General features: G+C 41.8%; 1 long non-coding RNA gene across 1 annotated transcript in view; it reads left to right on the top strand.

The window, feature by feature from the left end:
• The first annotated feature begins 6,497 nt into the window (after positions 1-6,497).
• Positions 6,498-16,823, top strand: part of LOC117286023 — a 25,764-nt gene continuing 15,438 nt past the window's right edge. The window contains exons 1-2 of the long non-coding RNA XR_004517166.1: positions 6,498-6,575; positions 12,128-12,279. This is a non-coding gene — a long non-coding RNA (uncharacterized LOC117286023). The remainder of the gene's footprint in view (positions 6,576-12,127; positions 12,280-16,823) is intronic.

The following is a 16,823-nucleotide window of genomic DNA, read 5'->3' on the forward strand; positions in this document are numbered from 1 at the left end:
GTCAGTGCATTTCTTCTCTACCAATAAAACTTTATCTCATCGCACCTACATGTGTGTGCCTGAACACGTTCATTCAGAGCTTTGCTGGCTCCATCTCAAACTGATTTTTCCACTGCCTAGCATGAAGAAACAGTTATTCCTTCCAATGCTTAGTTGGATTGTTCTTGAAGAAAACTTGGTAGACATAAAATAGTCCTTTGGGCTATGCCTAGACACTGGCTTCCTTTGCCCTCCCTGACTGATGTCCAAGGTATGATTGCTGCTTCCTAACCATGATTTTATAGGTTAAGAGGCACACAACATTGTCTTTGTTCAAGTACCACCGACCAGTCAAGGGCAGGCTAGGCCAGAGGGGCTGTTCCTCCTTCCTGCTCTGTTCTGGGTAAGTACACATCTTCCACCCTTACTTTGAAGGCAGACAATTTGTTTTTATCATTTGCCAACACAGCTGAGGATGATTATTAATTAATCAGAAACACTGACTTTTAACTTCCCACGCTCTCTCCAGAGATGCTGCAATGACAGCTCGCATCTGGACTTCAGAGCTGCTCAGATAGAAGTGGGCACTGTGCAGCAAGACTTTTTTTTTTTTCTGGTTTATTATTCTTAAAACACAGCTCTAGTTTAATCCCATTTAGCCAGTAAACTTGATTTTAAGGTGGTCTCATTTTGTGGGGTTTCTGTTGGTCCTTTTATACAGCTGCCTTTGAAAGCAGAAGTGCTGTGTCAGGATTTCACAAAAAGGAAAATAAGCTCATCAAAAGTTCAAACCAAAGCACATATACCAGCAGTGTGTTTCCATGAATAATGAAACACCATTGTCTCACTCTGCCTGCATGGTTCTGGTATTACCCTCCAAATTCAAGACATCAGCAATGAATACTTAACAGTTTCTGAGAACAAGTTTACAGCATTACATTTGAAAGATCACAACAAAAGATTGTCTGATTTAGTTGGCTGAGGTTTCAGCAACAGAACCTTTTCCCCTCCTTTCTAAGATGGTATTGCCAGGCAGCCAGCCTCACTTCTGCACATCATCTTTGTGGCCATACAGTGGTTTTCAGTGCAGAAAGAACAGAGAGGCAGAAGACAGCTTGCCTCAAACTACACTTCAAAGCTGAATGGCTAGGCTCAAAAGTCAAATGAGGTGTGTGGTATTGGCTTTACCACCCAGCAGGGGATAGAATAAAAAGTCCAGTGCCTTTGGGGCTCTTCATACTGATAAAAGATTTTAAGCAAAACCAAACTTAGAAAGCATACTTTGGTTCCACTTAGTGGGAACCCTAACTTCAGAATCTCAAGGGCTTGAAAGGAATATGTTTTATAAATTCAGTGATCCAAACTTTGGAAAGGTGTGTTGTAAATGTGAATAAAGAGCAAGACATATTTATGCTATGACCTCCTACAGCTTCTCCTCCCCATTGCTCAGTAATACGTGCTTCTAAAACCCCTTGTTTTCTTTAAGTCAATCCCCAGAGCTCTTTAGCTGGTGCTTAAACTATCCAGGCTTGGTTTCTTCTTTTTGCCCCCTCCTGCCTGCCTTTTCCCCTCTTCTGGAGGTGTGGAAGGGAAATAAAACTCTGCTTGTCACAGTCAGTTTGCTCCTTGTCTACAGCTCTGGTAAAAAGCAGAAGAGGAAGCTATTGCCCAAGATAAAAGTTTAGATAAGATGTGAGGATTATCTATAAAACTCATTTATTCATGGCTACCCTCCCAATCACCTGAAGGTAATGGGGGATGTCTTTATCATGAATTTTTTTCAAAAGTTAAGAGCAAAATTTTCAGTCATTTCTAAGAGCTGGTCAAAATAACTTGATGAGATACAACTAGTATAGCTTCTTCATGCTTTGGTGATATAAAGCTAGTGTAGCAGCTCAGAACAGCTGAGTATGCATTCCACTTTTGAACTCTGAAGCAAGCTATCTCTGGAAATGGAGACTTTTCCTATCTTCAGGTAGTCAGGGAAATAATTTAACTCATTCTCAGGTTAATCTCAGCAGTTCTTCTGAATGAGTGAGAAGAAGCACATTAAATGGATAAGCGTTTTCAAGTAACTGAAACTAATTTAACGGGGGCGCGGGGGCATCACCTTGCTAGAGATCCAGCAAGTGGATCACTTGTGACTCAAGAATGTGACAGAGACCTGGCAGGCTTTCTGGACTCTTACCCTCTTAGCTCCTTTGGTTTCTTAATCTATCCATTTTTAGTTCTCTCATGTATACAGTAGCCCTTTTGCCTTCATTTGCCTCTTTAGATACAAAGTAAGGGAAACAGCTGATCAAGGGTTCTAAATTCCCACTTTTCCTGGGTCAACCTGTTAGAAACAGGGAAAACTCTAATAAATAAAATTCTCAAGAGACAGCATTTGATGAACCCAGATTTGTTCAAGTATCTGTCTGATGGGAATGATCTAATTTGAAGGTGGAATAATGAATTCAAATATGGCTACTGGGCAGAGAGGTAGCGCTCAGAAAGAGTGGGTAAAGGAATGTACGAGGACTCCAGTGTTTATTAATCAAACAAAAGAAAAGAGATTGCTCCCAATCTGGAGACAAAACTTACATGTGTTGAAAGACAATTAAAATTATTTAGTGTCAAATGGAAAAAAAACTCTAACTTGAATGAATTCTTAGGAAATAACTAAAGTGGCTCAGCTTCAGTAGAATAGAGAAAATATATTTAGGATGTGCATAAAATAGTCCCCACAACACAGCAGTAAAAATAAATGAACTATTGCCACACGTTTAAGTATAGATGAGTCTGAGAAGTGTAATGAGGCCAGAATATAGTAGTGGTACATGCCTATAATCTGAGCCCTTAGGAGACTGAGGCAAGAAAATCACTAGTTCAAGGCCAGCCTGGATACAGAGACCTTGTCTCAAAAAACAAAACCAAAATACATAATGGCACATTAAAAAAAGTCACAGAAAAGTATATACCAGGTGATTTTATTTGTATAAATTTCCAAAACATGCAAAAGTGGATAAAATATTATTTAGGGGTGTGTGTGTGTGACACAACTATGAAGAAGAGAATGCTGGGCTAAATTCACAGAAGTGGTTGTGTATGAGGTAGGGCAGGAAATGTGATCAAGAAGAGATACAGCTTCACATATCTAGGGTAGAAAGGAATTCATAGGAACCAAGGTAAGAATCTACTAAGATGAGGAGTGGATTTGATGGCATTAATTTTATTATTTAATCTATATTTATGTACTTTTGTGTATATGATCTATTTTGTAATTTTTTAAAAGTAATGAATGTAAGCATCTAAAACCATTTCCCTGACCCAGTGATGGTTGACGTGATTGTGCTCATGTGCTTGGGGTCAACGCAAATGATTTTCTGGTTTTGTCTGTGTGATAAAGAACGTGTCCATGGCAGTGATGGTGAAACTTTTAGAGATCAAGTGCCCAAAATGCAACCCAAAACCCACTTATTTATCACAAAGTGCCAACACTGAAATTAGACCTAAACACTGAAGTTTTAGTTTAGAAAAAACAACTCATATATTTAAAGAAAAATACAATAGCAGGGCTTTAAATGATACAAACAACCTGCGGCAGCACATGTGGGACAGATTTTGCCACCACTAATCTGAGGTGTCCTGGTGCCCAAGCTAGAGAGTGTTTGAGGTGCAGCCATGCTTTTTCTACGTCCTCTGGCCCGATATCAAACTGCAGCAATTATTGGTTTCTATTCCCAACTCAAATATCCCAATCATCTGCACCTAACAAAGCTAACTGCTCAGCATTCCCATCAAAATAAGATTACAAATTACTTGGCAGTTTCTTAAGAGACCAGACATGGAGCTAACCCAGCAGTTTTACTCCCAGGTATTTATCCAAAAGAATCAAAGGCAGAGACCCAAACAGACAAAAATGTATTTGTACACTGTTGTTTCTAGCAGCACTATTCACAGTAGTCAAAAGGTAGAAGCAACCTAAGTATCCATCAGTAGATAAGTGGATAAACAAAATGTGTTACATCCCCAAGCGTGGAATATTAGTTACCCTTAATGAGAATATATGAGCACCTACCTTATGGAGTTTGATACCGTGGGATCCTGTCTGTAGTAAAAGAAATCTTTGGTTACAGGGCTGAATGAGTCCCTGAGCTTCCTCCAGCCTGGACAGAGAGAGACAGGCCAGAGAGGTGGGTCTAAGAGATCTTAACTGTATCAGAACACTAGAGGATCCTGCAGAGGTGTGGCAGCCACTGCAGTTCTGTGTTCCTGACTTGAGAATGCTGCACTCCGTGGCTAGTTGTCCTCCAAAGAAGAAAGGAGCAGGGATAATGCATTTGATCAAGTACATCTTTTGGGTTTTTTTTTGTGTGTGTTTGTTTGTTTCTGTTGTTTTAGTTTGCCAAGGTTAATTGATTGCCACTAACATGAAGAATTCCCTATATTTTTTTAAATAAGCAAAGATCACCCCTAGACTCAAGGGATGGGTGGGAGAGGGAAACGTCAGGGCTGGGTAGGCTAGGAGCTGAAACAACATAGAGCTACAGCTGGCCTAAGGCAGAAAGAAATTCCACATGGGAGCTAAGGCCTAGAGGCAAGTTGGCCTAGCACAGCCGAGAGGGTCACATAAAGCCCTGGAGACTGTTGCCTTTTGTAGACCCTTCCCACAACAATATCAATATAAAAATTAATTTTAATAACCTCTATGCTGAACTTGTTTCTCCTTAGCTAAAATGTAAGTGTTTTTATAGGTCCTAAAAAGCTTTTTTTTTTTTTTTTTATGTGAGGAAAAAGGTTTCACAAGCCCCTCTGAGCACCTAGGACCCCAGGTGCCATGTCTATATGTGTAATATAAAATGGCCTTGTGAGAGACTGGGATACACTACCTTATACTTCTGTTCCTTGGCTCATTCTCTTGGGGGTAGGAAAGGACTGAGATCATCTTGTGCCACCTCCCACACCCTGTGCAAGCAGGAATCCCACCAAGGCCTCCTGGAGGAGGGACTTTTTTCCCTTCAGGAGAAGGGTCTAATCAGCCCCTGCCATCTGCATCCACTCTAAGTGTAAAAGCAAGTTCTCAATATTGAGCTAAAATCTTCACACCTGTAACTTTTACCGTGGCTCCAAACTCTGGAGCAACACAGAGCAGGTTTTAAGTCCTTGAAATACTTGAAGACTATTCTGTCTTGTCACTACCCCTCAGCTGAAGTTCTGTGCTCCAGATTAAACACATCAAGATTTTGTGACAGGAGTTGTGCATCCATCATCCTGCCACACACCCTACTACAGACAAAATCCAAATACCCCCCTGGATGTGATCTGATCATTTCCTCCCTTCTTCCCTCCCTCTTTTCCTTCCTTCTTTTATTTTCAGTCATCAGGTGTAAGGCTGGATATTCTGGAACAACCTTCCAGGAGAGAAGAGTTATTCTGGCTACATGGTGGCAAGGCCAGTGCCTTGGTGAGGGTAGCCAGGAACAGCTAGTGGTGATAAAGAAAACCAGCAACCTATGAGGGAACCGCTATCTACTTGGAATTTCTTTTTCTGCTCTGCAGTTCCCTTGTGTTATAGTGGACCCCTCAGGAGATGCTGTTAAACTATTGCCTGTTTCTGCTGTGCTTTAGGGAACCATGAGAAACCTTGGAGATGGCAACATGGAGACAGATCATGAGGTGCTAACCAGGAAGGGAAGGAGTGAAAGACAGTAAGAAACACCAGGGGTGGACTTGGAGAACAAGAACATATTCCTAGGGAATCCCTGGAAGGCGGGGTGGGGGCAGCTGGATGTTCTCACATGGGTTACTCTAAAAGAGTAACCTTTGAGGCATTAGTAACAGTGGGAACACAGGGACATAAAAGCTTAGCCCCAAGAGGATTTCCTTCAGACACTGTCAGTTTACTGGCTGATATGTTTGGGCGTGGACTCACATCCACGGTATTCAGCCAGTCCAACATCCCTGAGTTATACTGTTATCACCCTACTCACTCGACGACATCTTCATACCCTATGGACTTGGGGGGTTTCTTTTTCATTACAAAAGAATTCTTCCCTCTTCATGAGAATCTAAATGATGCAGAAGTATATTGGATCTAAGTGATACAGAAGCATATTGGAAGTATCTTTTGTCAAATGTGACGTTAAAGTCAAGATGTGCCAAGTTTGTGGCATCTGTCAGCTCACTGAGAATGAGGCTCTCTGCTTTCATCTCTGTCCTAGCTCTCTCTCTTCCAGTCCTGAGAGCTATTAGCATAATCATCTGGAACGGCTGAAGACACTCAAACTACTGGGAGAGTCACACTCACTTTTAAGTTCCCCAAAATGGTGTTGTCAGTTAGCAAAATATTATTGAGAGCCAAACCAGAGTTTTATGAGTGGGGAAAGAAACATTTAAAAGAATACTGTATTAGCATATATGGCAAAATGTTGACTTTTTTTTTTTTTTTTTAGACAGGGTCTCACTATGTAGTTAAGACTGACCTGGAACTCACTACGTAGCCCAGGCTGGTCTCCAACTCACAGCAGTCCTCCTGCCTCAGCCTCCCTAGTGCTGAGATTACAGGAATGCGCCACCACGCCCGGCTTGTTGACTTTTAAATTACTACAAATAAGGTAATAGGCATCTGTTGCTTTTACCTGCCTTGCATCCTTTTCTTCCTCTTTTGCAAATAGCACCCCAATTAGCAGTGGGGAAGCCACTCCAGATACCACCAGAACTGACCCAAGTGGCCTAACAAAAATGATACGTCCTTCAACTGCAGTGATCTTAGACAGGGACAGGGATCAAGGGGCCAGCCCAGTCAGTCTTAGAACTTTATGCCCACATTATTAGCAAAAAAGGGCTCTACACCTGTAGAGGTAAAGAAGAGTTGCTGTATTGGAAGTAGCCTGAACTTACATAGCTACTATCACCCCTACTCAAGAGCTCTGACAGAGGAAAAGGCCAGGCTGAGAGCTGGAGAGACTCAGGCACCAATGATACCATTTGCTCATAGTGACCCAGGGTACCTGAAGTTATCTTGGAATCTTCTATCTGAGCCAGTTTGAATGGAATTTCTTTCCCTGACAACCAGAAGAGGCTAGAATAAGGTCACCTTTTAACAACCACACTAAAAATTACCTTCCTGAAAAAAATAATTAGACTGATAATTGCATTTATCTATGCTATAATTTATCATCTCTTAGCTAGGAGATTATGAGTGGGATACTTTGAAGCTATTTGAAATTCTGAGTTAATGAAAGTCTGATAATACTGAAGCAACAATTGCAAGGTATTGTATACATGAAGAAAGCATGTTCTTGTGTTGTATTTAAGATGTGTGGAAAACACCTTCAGTTCTTGATATAGAAGAAGTTGGGGCAATAAACTAACCTGTCAGACTTCAAATTGAAAGAAGCAAACAGGCTGACAGTATTTACATTGGAGTTGCATTTGGTGGGTTTACTGTCTTTCCTTACATAGGACACAGCCCTACCAAATCATCCTTGGTTTGAAAGAGGCTGTGCATTGACAGTAGGTGACTGGTTTGGTCTGGATTGAAATACCAGCATCATATTTCACCAGTCATTTTTACTTTTTTTTGTTGAATGGATAACTTTCTTGTTGGTCTTAAGTCACTGATGACAGGTGTGAGCCAAGTCTAAATTGTAACTTTAGATATGACACTGAATCCTTGTGTGGCCTGGGGGGAAAAAGCCTCTTAACCTCTTGGCCTCAGTTTCTCTGTCTGCAAAATAAGGCTCATAATCCAAACTGAGATGCTTCATTGGACTGTTGTGTGCATTAATTACTATTTATAGAGCAAGTGGAAGTTGGGTTGTGTTAATTATTATTATCATTCCTGGGTCTTCCAGCCAAGTTTAAGCCAAGCCTTCACCTTGCTTTTAGTTCCTGGTATCTGACAAGATACAACCTAAGGCCACAAGGAGGGCCATAAACCAAAGGCTAATGAGCAGATTATGCATATCACACCTTAATAAAGCATTTGGTCCAAAAAGGCTCTGCCAGTCACAAGCCCTTGGCTTTGGGGCTCTGGGCTTCTTTAGAACTTAATTCTAAGAGAGCAAGTGTTCAGAAACTGCTGCCACACTCCTGTCCTTTGCCTCTTTGTGAACCTGCCATTTAATTTACTAAGAAGTCTGGAGATCAATACAAGGATCTTACCCTGTCATTAGACAAGGCCCTAAATTGCAAGTTGCAGGTGGAGGAGCTTCAGAAGTGTTGTGATCGCTCATGAAGAAAGATGACTAATGCTTTCTTCTGGTCACTTATTTAGCTTATGACTTTAGTTTCTATTCTCTAGGTACAACAGTTATCAGAATGTCATGGATCTAGGTAGTAACAATCACTCCATTCAGTTTCATTTAATACACTGTAGGTTCTGCCACATCACATAGTCCAAGTAGCCTAGTCATGTCTTTCACTAAATAAGGAGATAGGTGAAGAAGAGAAAGCTCATCTCATCTCACCAGTCACCATCTCCATCAGCATTGGCGTTATTGAGTCTGGGGGGATACCATGTGTTTAACCTTTTGCAGTGAGCTTAATCTCCACATATCCAATGCAAGTTGGATAAACAATTCCAGCAGATTTGGATCTTGGCCTCACACAGAAGCCTATAGTTTAGAAAAACAATAGCACAATACACCAACGTTCCCAAAAGCAGGGGAATTCATCTACTGAAGGTTTGAAGTAATCTGCCTTGGGCACAGTGCAACCTATCTCTTATGAGCTTGCTAGGAGGCAGAACCCAGCACAGTTGATAGGGAAATACTAAGCCCTCTGCAAGGTAGTACCCTTACCCTCTCAGTAAATTAAAGCCAGCTGGCCAATGGCTGACCATGCCCCTGCCTGTGAACCTAACATGTTCTTCCAGGGTTATACCCACTGCTGTTTCACTGACTTGCAACTGTCTCCTTCCAGATGCTCCTTGGTGCCAGCACCCACCCCTCCTACCCAAGCCAGCTCTCACTTTCCCCTAGCAAACAGGCAGGTCCTGCCTGGCTCTTTTGCCTGCTCAGCACAACAGGCAGAGTCAGGGTGGTGGTGAGTGCTAGTTAACTAATTAATGATTGTAAAGCACTTTGAAAACACAAAGAACTAGATAAATGGCAAGTATTATTGTTATTAATGATGAGGAGGCTGTTTAGTCATCCTTTGCCCTGAACTCAGCTCACTGCCCCCACTGTGGCCACAGGCTGATTTGTGAACTAGGATGAGAATTCTCCTCCTCCCTGCAGGCGCTGTTTCACACTGAGTCAGTGACCAAAGTGAAGGGCAGGGGCCAGGAAACCTCTCTCCATCTCCCACCTGCTCTCAAAGCACTGCCTGCTTTGCGGCTGTCAGACCAACATTTACCGAAAGCGGGGTCTGAAACCGCCTCTCTTTTCCCATTCACCTGTTCAGTAAGTTCACTGATGTTTACTTGAGTTCTTGATTATGGCGATTAGATTTCTGTCCCTCTTTGAGGACAAAATGGTGCTGAAGGTGCAACCGCACTTCCCACCTAATGAATGGATCACTTATGCCAATGATAATGATCTCTTTTACATGTTTTTTGGGCTGTGTTTCTTCCAAATACTTCCTTGTAAGTTTGTTCTTTTGATATAATAATTCTGTTGGTTAGAGAGACAGATATTAATTTTCCCATTTTATAAATGGGAAACTTGAGACATGGGGACATTATAAGCCTGTGTAAGTCCCCAGGGCATTTATAATCTGGTGACAGGGCCAGGATTCACCCCTGTTCTTCTGAGCTTAAGCTAAGTAGCATCCTCTGACACGAGGGTGAGCAAGAAAATGTGAAACATTCTTTATAGATTTAGGCTGAGCAAACCCTTCCACGGGCATCCACATCTTCACAGTCATCTCACCTGAAGCCCTGGCCGCTGGGTAATAATTAGAAGTACTCTGTGTCCTGCTTGAGGCTTGTAATCTGACTTTGTAGAGAACATCAGGACCAGAAAAACCCTAGAATCCATCCATAGAACTCCCTAAGGTCCAGGGAAACTAAATGATGGCACAGCTAGTTAGGGGTGAGGCTTGACCCAAGCTTTCCCTTCTCTTCTGCGTGGCTTCTCACTCAACAACATCTGGTTCTGTGTTGCTAGGTGCTGAGGTTCCAGGTAGTATCACCAAATGTAACCAGCAGGCAAATCATTGTTAGATATATAAAAATGAGAGTATTCATGCAAACATGTAACTCTCCCTTGGCATGTTAGTCATCAGAATAGCCCATCTGAGCATTGATGGTTTTCTTCTTGTATCTTAATTCTCCAAAAGGAGGCATTCTGAATGCCACAGACAGTCTGAATCTAGGTCTAAGAGCCCAAAGCTAGGGCCATGGGGTCTGACTGCTGGGGGATGATTGGCCTGAACCAACCACTAGGTGAAAAGCAGCCTCCCTCTGTGTGTGTGTGTGTGTGTGTGCGTGTGTGTGCGTGTGTATGCGTGTGTGTGTGTGCGCGCGCGCGGGTGAGCTGAGGGGGGTCCCCTGTTGCTATAATGGTAAGACTCAAGGCCTCCAGAAACCATTACAAAAGCCCTTCAGTGACTGTGAGATCCAGCTGTGTCTCTGCTACCTCTACACACTGCACTCCCTCAAGTGAGACCTGTGGCCTCCTGCTGTGGCCAGAGGTGCTGTGAGATCCCCCCACCTTGAGTAATTTTCATTTTTTTAATTGTTGGTATATCTTCATCATACATAATGAATTATATCTGTCCTGGGGAGTTGGTGTATATACATATTGCATCTCAATCATTTTTACTTCCACTTTCATCCCCTCACCCCTGCCCCATCCCCATATGAAGTTTCTTTTTTCAAAGTAGTAATTCATGATGTGGCTACTATTTAAAAATTGCATTGTCAGAATTTGTGAATTCAAAAGTGCATTTGAGGTGCTATCTTGGCCGGGGGTGGAGCCACAGACAGAGCAGCCAGGCACAGCCTCAGGTTCTGCCCTCTCTTGCCCTCCTGTCCCCTTCTCAGGTCACAGCAGCCCCTTGAGCTGTCACAGCTGCTGCCCATGCCATGAGGCCACACCTCTGTCCATAGGGCAATACCAGGAAACTGATCCTTTTCACTGACTTTTGAGGAGATGCTTTATCCTGAAGAATGTTGGAGTATCTGGAGAAAGCAGAGGAGACATCCGGGGGAAACCAGGCAGACCCAGCCAGAGGCATCCGACTCCCTGGAGAAGTGGACAGTAATTCAGGCGTGGACTGGAAAAATAAAAAACCTCTTTTGTGTTTTCTGGCCTGAGTATAGCATAATTCACATGCTCTAGTGATGAAAAATAAAATAAAGCATAAAAGAAAAAGAAAAACAAAACAATTTTCCAAAGCCAGAATTGCCACCTGTCAAGACATCTCCCCTTTGTAGCACAGCTAATGTGGATTGAAAACTTAGTGTGTCAGATACTATTCCATATGGTCTTTAATTTAATTGTCTTATCAACTGAGAAGTTTAATCTCACAGAAGAGGAAGCTAAGGCACAGAGAGGATACACACAGCTAGTAGATGATAGAACTAGGATTTGAATTGTGTCCTTCTGGCTCCAAAGCCTGTGCTCTTTCCCTCTTTGGTGTTTAGAGACCACAGTACCATTAGCATCTCTGTAATCTTCATCAGTCCCCTCAGTCTCAGAGTTGAAGGGAAACAGAAAATATTCAGGGGTCCCTTGTGAGCCTGGAGGAATTGTTCAGATGTCAGGAAGGTGGAGAGCTAGTGTGTGCTGTTATGCATCGAGCCACCTGTCTAGGGATTGCGTGCTGGACGGCATCCTCAGCACAGAGAAGGAAACCTGCCTAGGGCCTCTGCTGCAGAAAGAGCCAGACCTCCAGGTGTCTTCTCAGGATAGAGAAATCCAAGCTTCCTCAGCAGGGAGAGAGACTACAGTAGTTCAGAATTGTTTCAGCCACTTGTGATCTGAACATCTCCACAACCTTTTCACTTCCATCCAAATCCACTTACTGTGCTTTTTTCCATCCCTCTCATTTTATAGCCATACAAGCATGGGTACCCAAAGTAAAGAATTGCTAGAATACTTCCCACACATTTGAGAGTCTGGTGGAGGCTGTTGTGCCTTTGCTTAGCTTTGCCTGGCTTAGCCTCTACTGTTTGACTCCTGCCCAGATACACTTAACTAGAATATTCTTTCAGCAGGAAAGCAGCAGCACCACATGATCCAGGTCAAGCATTGTGGACTCAGCCTTGAATATTGATCCTATTTTACATCTGCCTCATCATTGTGAGGACATTTCACCCCCACCCTCTGGAGAGTGATGCTGGTGGAGTATAACTAGCAGGAAAACTAGGTGAGTCAAAGCATCGTGCTCACAGTAATACCGGAGAAAGCCTTTCATCAGGCCATCTCAAAGCATGTGTGGAGGGTCATTATTCTTCACCATACCTCTGCTTGGGAGATAAGTGTGATTGCTTTGTTTTTATAGATTGGGTCAAGGGAACATGGAACTGTTAAATGAACTTCTTCAGCCTGCACTTTCCGCAAAGGGCTGGGACTGAATCCTAGGGTGATTCCACTTCTGAAGTGGAAATAAGCAGAGAGGAATACCAGGTTCAACGAGCAGAAGTCAGGCTCTTGTCCCCTGGGCCCTTCCTCTCCCTATCGCACACATACTTTCCCCAGTGCGTACTACAGGTGGTTACTGGCAAAAGGTATCAAGAGGATCTCAAAGACTTAAGAAGTCAAAGAAAGGGGGAAGACTAGAAGAGAAAGAGAGTGAAAAGCAATAAATAGCCCAGGAGGAGGTTAGAGGTTCTCTCTGATTTCCTGTAAGTATCCTCCTACCGGCCGCATGTGAGGAAACCAAATGTCATGAGAAGCAGTGAAATTGTCACCCTCAGGAGGTGGGGCCTTGAGGCAAAAGGTCAGAATAATCCCTTCTCTAGCAAAGCTGATGTCCCTATACTATTTTTAGAATTTCCTAGAATTTGCCCCCTATTTTTAGAAATGCCTACAATTTGCTACCTTGATGTGATATAAGAATGCCAAAGAATTGCAGCTTATTACCCAGAAGGGCAAAGTCACACTTCTTTCCACACTTCTTTCCACCTTTGCTGATGGGCTTCTGAGAGGTGCACACAAAACAGATATTAGCAAAATACAGAACACTTTGCACACACTAGAGCAACTAATAGTTAAAGTCTTGGGTGGAGAATCAAGGCAAAGAGCCAGTCATTACCCCACCCAAGAAGTTCAAGGTTAGTCTAGTGGTTAGGAGTATGGGCTTTGAAGACTTGCAAACTCAAGCTTCAATGCCAGCCCCAGCTCCCACCGTAGCCATGTTACCCGGACCAGTGGCTTGACCTCTTTGAGCCTCAGTTTCCTCATCTGTTAATTAGAGCTTGTCATGCCCTCCCTTTCAGGGTGTTTTTAAGAGTTATGTGTGATAATACTCTTTCCTAGTAAGCATTCAAGGAATAGCAGCTGCTATTCTATTCTTAACTTTTGCATAGTATTAAAAGAATATCTCTTCTACACGAGTGGAGAGATCATTTCATCACTCAGTTTCATTAGGGATCTAAAATATACCATTCCTTGGATTGTAGAGTTTCCTATAAGTGTTCTACAAGTCTATGAAACAGGCCCAATTTTGCTTGGCCCAGAAGGTCCTTGTTCTTTTGCTCCTCACTAACCCCAAGGATAAGCAGGCCCTAGTTTATTGGCCCTTTCTCGTGCTATATCATACCTTCCCCAGTGCACATGAAGTATGGTTATTAGCAGAGAGTTGCAAGATTAAGATGGCAGCTCCTATAGTCTTGGGCTGACCCATCCAGTCACTGAGCTCACACCCATGGTTTTTCTAAAGGACCGGCATTGTTTTCCTTACAAAGGAGGGTCTGAGCAATGATTGGACTTTTTTTAGTACCCCTTTAAATATCTGATAAATGTTTTAGCCTTTTCCCTCTTAAAACATGCATATGTACACAAAGTTTGTACTGTTCATTCTCATTATTCACAGTACTTATATTCTATGAAGTCATCAGGAGCACTGAGTTGGCAAATCCTGAGTTATTCCTCCCAAAGGAAACACACTGTTGGGTTTTTATAAGCCTACATGTCTCAATATTTTTATCAACTAATCAATTCATAACCTTATTTCATGTGTGTGTCTTTGTAAAGACTCCTTATTTTATGTTTATTATTGACTCATTATCTGAAAACTCACAAGTAACAGCACTATAACTCATGACTAAATGAAGCTTATCTAACATTTTTTCTAAAGGAATCTCAACTTTTCACACTTCAGAAGATTCATAGCACTTCAGCAGTACACTTAGGGATCATTGCAAGCAGTGACATCACTAACAAAAAAATACAAAAAGGAACAAAAAACCCAAACGCATGTTGTGGAAAAGCCACTTGTTTGTGATGTGGGAATGGGATTGAGAAGGCAGAGTGCTGTTGCCTTGTTCAGCCTCAGCTGGGAGTGGGTAAAGGGGCGTGACTTGAAATTTTGCTTCTCTGCACATGTGCATCTCTGTAAATGACTCCAAAACTTCACAGGTTTTAATTTGGAGGTTATAAATAAGTTTCACTGAGTAGATAAATTTGCATGGATTGAACCTGCAAATAATGAGAACTGACTATATATGCTCTGGGACTTTAAGCCCATGGAAGCCAATCCTATAGGATTTGGGGGAAGAATGAAGTGTCTTATCTTTTACAACACACAGGACCCTGTCCAAAATAGCAGCAAGTATAATGTCTTTCTGCAAAGGAATAGAAATTTTTACCATCATTTCTCTTTTTTCCTTGATATTTTCCATCTCTGGATTGTGCTCAGGGTCTAGCAATTACAGAAACATTTTTAGAAAATGAACATGTTATTATAAAAACTAAGACTACTTGGTGCTTTCTTAAATTTTTATTATTAGCTTTAGCAGTAAATGTTTTGGTTTTCAAACAACTGATTATAACTGTGAAAATATGCATATGCACAAAAATCAGAAGAAAACATGATAGTATAAACAGTGGTGGTGACAGAATATAAAATAATTTTCTTCAAAACTATGCTCTTCAATGTTGATGCTATGTGATCTCCAACATAAATAAACTTTAAAAACTTCAATTAAAACAATATGTCTAGAAGAAGAAAATGACCATTGAAAATCGTTAAACTCAGGAGAATTAATAACCTTTCATCATTTCTCTTTTGGAAATTCATCTACTCTGGGAAAAAAAACTTTTTTTTTTTGGCTATCCACTTACCCATCACCTCTCTTTTGCAGGAATGGTACCACACCATTCCTTTGCAGGGTGGATTTTAACATTCTAAGCCCTTTAGATGCTTTCATTCCTGGCACATATGCTGCCAAGACCAAAAGTAGAAAACTGTAATTGTAATAGTCAAGATGTAAATGGCACAGATAACTAGTATATTACCAGTACTGGTTCTGGGAACATATGATTTTATAAAAATTATCAAGCAACGTGTAATTTAATAAAAAATCACTATAGGAAAGGTCCACAGGGAAATTGCTAGCAAGAGTGCAAAGTAACTTCTAATAAGGTAGGTTGGGTATGAGTGCAACCTACAGCCTCTAAGCACAGTATGTGGTACCATGCATGAGCTAAAATGCCTTAGTAAGATTCCTGCTGAGGGCTTCAGCAATTAGTCATCCAGGTTTTGTTTTGTTTTTGGTACCGGGATCAAACTCAGGTCCTTGTGCTTGTAAGGCAGGTGGCAGAACCACTGAGCTAAATCCCTGGTCCCTAGTCATCCAGGTTTTATTGAACACACTTTATATGCCACGCTGCGTTGCATATGGCAGTTACCAGGAAAAGTCCCAACCCATGGTTTCAAGTCATCCTGCTTAGAGAGGCAGGACTTGGTTACCAAAGAAGCATGCACTGCACTTGAGAACTATGGGAGCAAGACATTGAGTTCCTACTGGTATCATGACACAGTCTAGGCACCAGGGACCCATTTGTGAAAAAGAGAAAGCTCTTGTCTTCATACATTATCTGTGGGACAGACAGGTAATAAACATGGAAATCAACAGGATCACTTCAGACAGATGAGGAGGAAACCAGAGAGAAAGAAAACGAAACCTGTAATGAAAGGATTTTATGGGAGGGTGGAGATGATGAAATAATACTGAACTTTATTCCACAGGTCAGGGGTGCTGCCATTCCCTGCCTTTGCTTCCATAACTGACACTGCCAATCTAACCCAGCACTGTCTCCCACTAGGGCCAGCAGCATCTCCAAATCAGGCATTACCATCAATTGCTGTTGATGTGTGACTTGAAGACTGTTTGTCAACATTAGGTTTTAAGCATGAGACTATGAAAATAAAAGTAGTGTTTTAAGCATGGGATGCAAGATAACTTGGAGGGAACTGAAGTAAGTGTCCCTGAGGCCACTTAAAAGGCAATAATAATTGTTGATAGTTGTTAAGCACTTATTGTGTGCCAGCCCTTTATTCATTTTCATCAGCTTCAAAAGATACATATCATTATTATCTTTGACAGATAAAGAAACCAAGATTTAAAGATGCCATTTTCCCAAATGGAGAAACCAGTATTTGAACTGAAGTCATTCTGTTCCAAGGGCTTGGCTCATTTCACTATATAATAGTGATATTCTAAGTGCAAGATGATAAGAATTTGGAGTGGGGATGGAAAATTAGGACAAATAATAGAAACATAAGGGAAATACTCATGGGAGATGGTAACTGATTCTATAATAGCAGTAAGGCAGGTGTAGGGTCAAAGATAAAGCCAAAAAGTGGGGGCCATGGCACATGCCTATAATTGCAGCTACTCAAGAGGCTAAGACAAAAGAATCTCAAGTTCAAGGCCAGCCTGGGCGACTTACGGAGACTGTCTCAAA

Source organism: Fukomys damarensis, unplaced genomic scaffold (assembly GCF_012274545.1).
Source record: "Fukomys damarensis isolate Sample0158 unplaced genomic scaffold, DMR_v1.0_HiC HiC_scaffold_14, whole genome shotgun sequence".
NCBI classification, from domain to species: domain Eukaryota; kingdom Metazoa; phylum Chordata; class Mammalia; order Rodentia; family Bathyergidae; genus Fukomys; species Fukomys damarensis.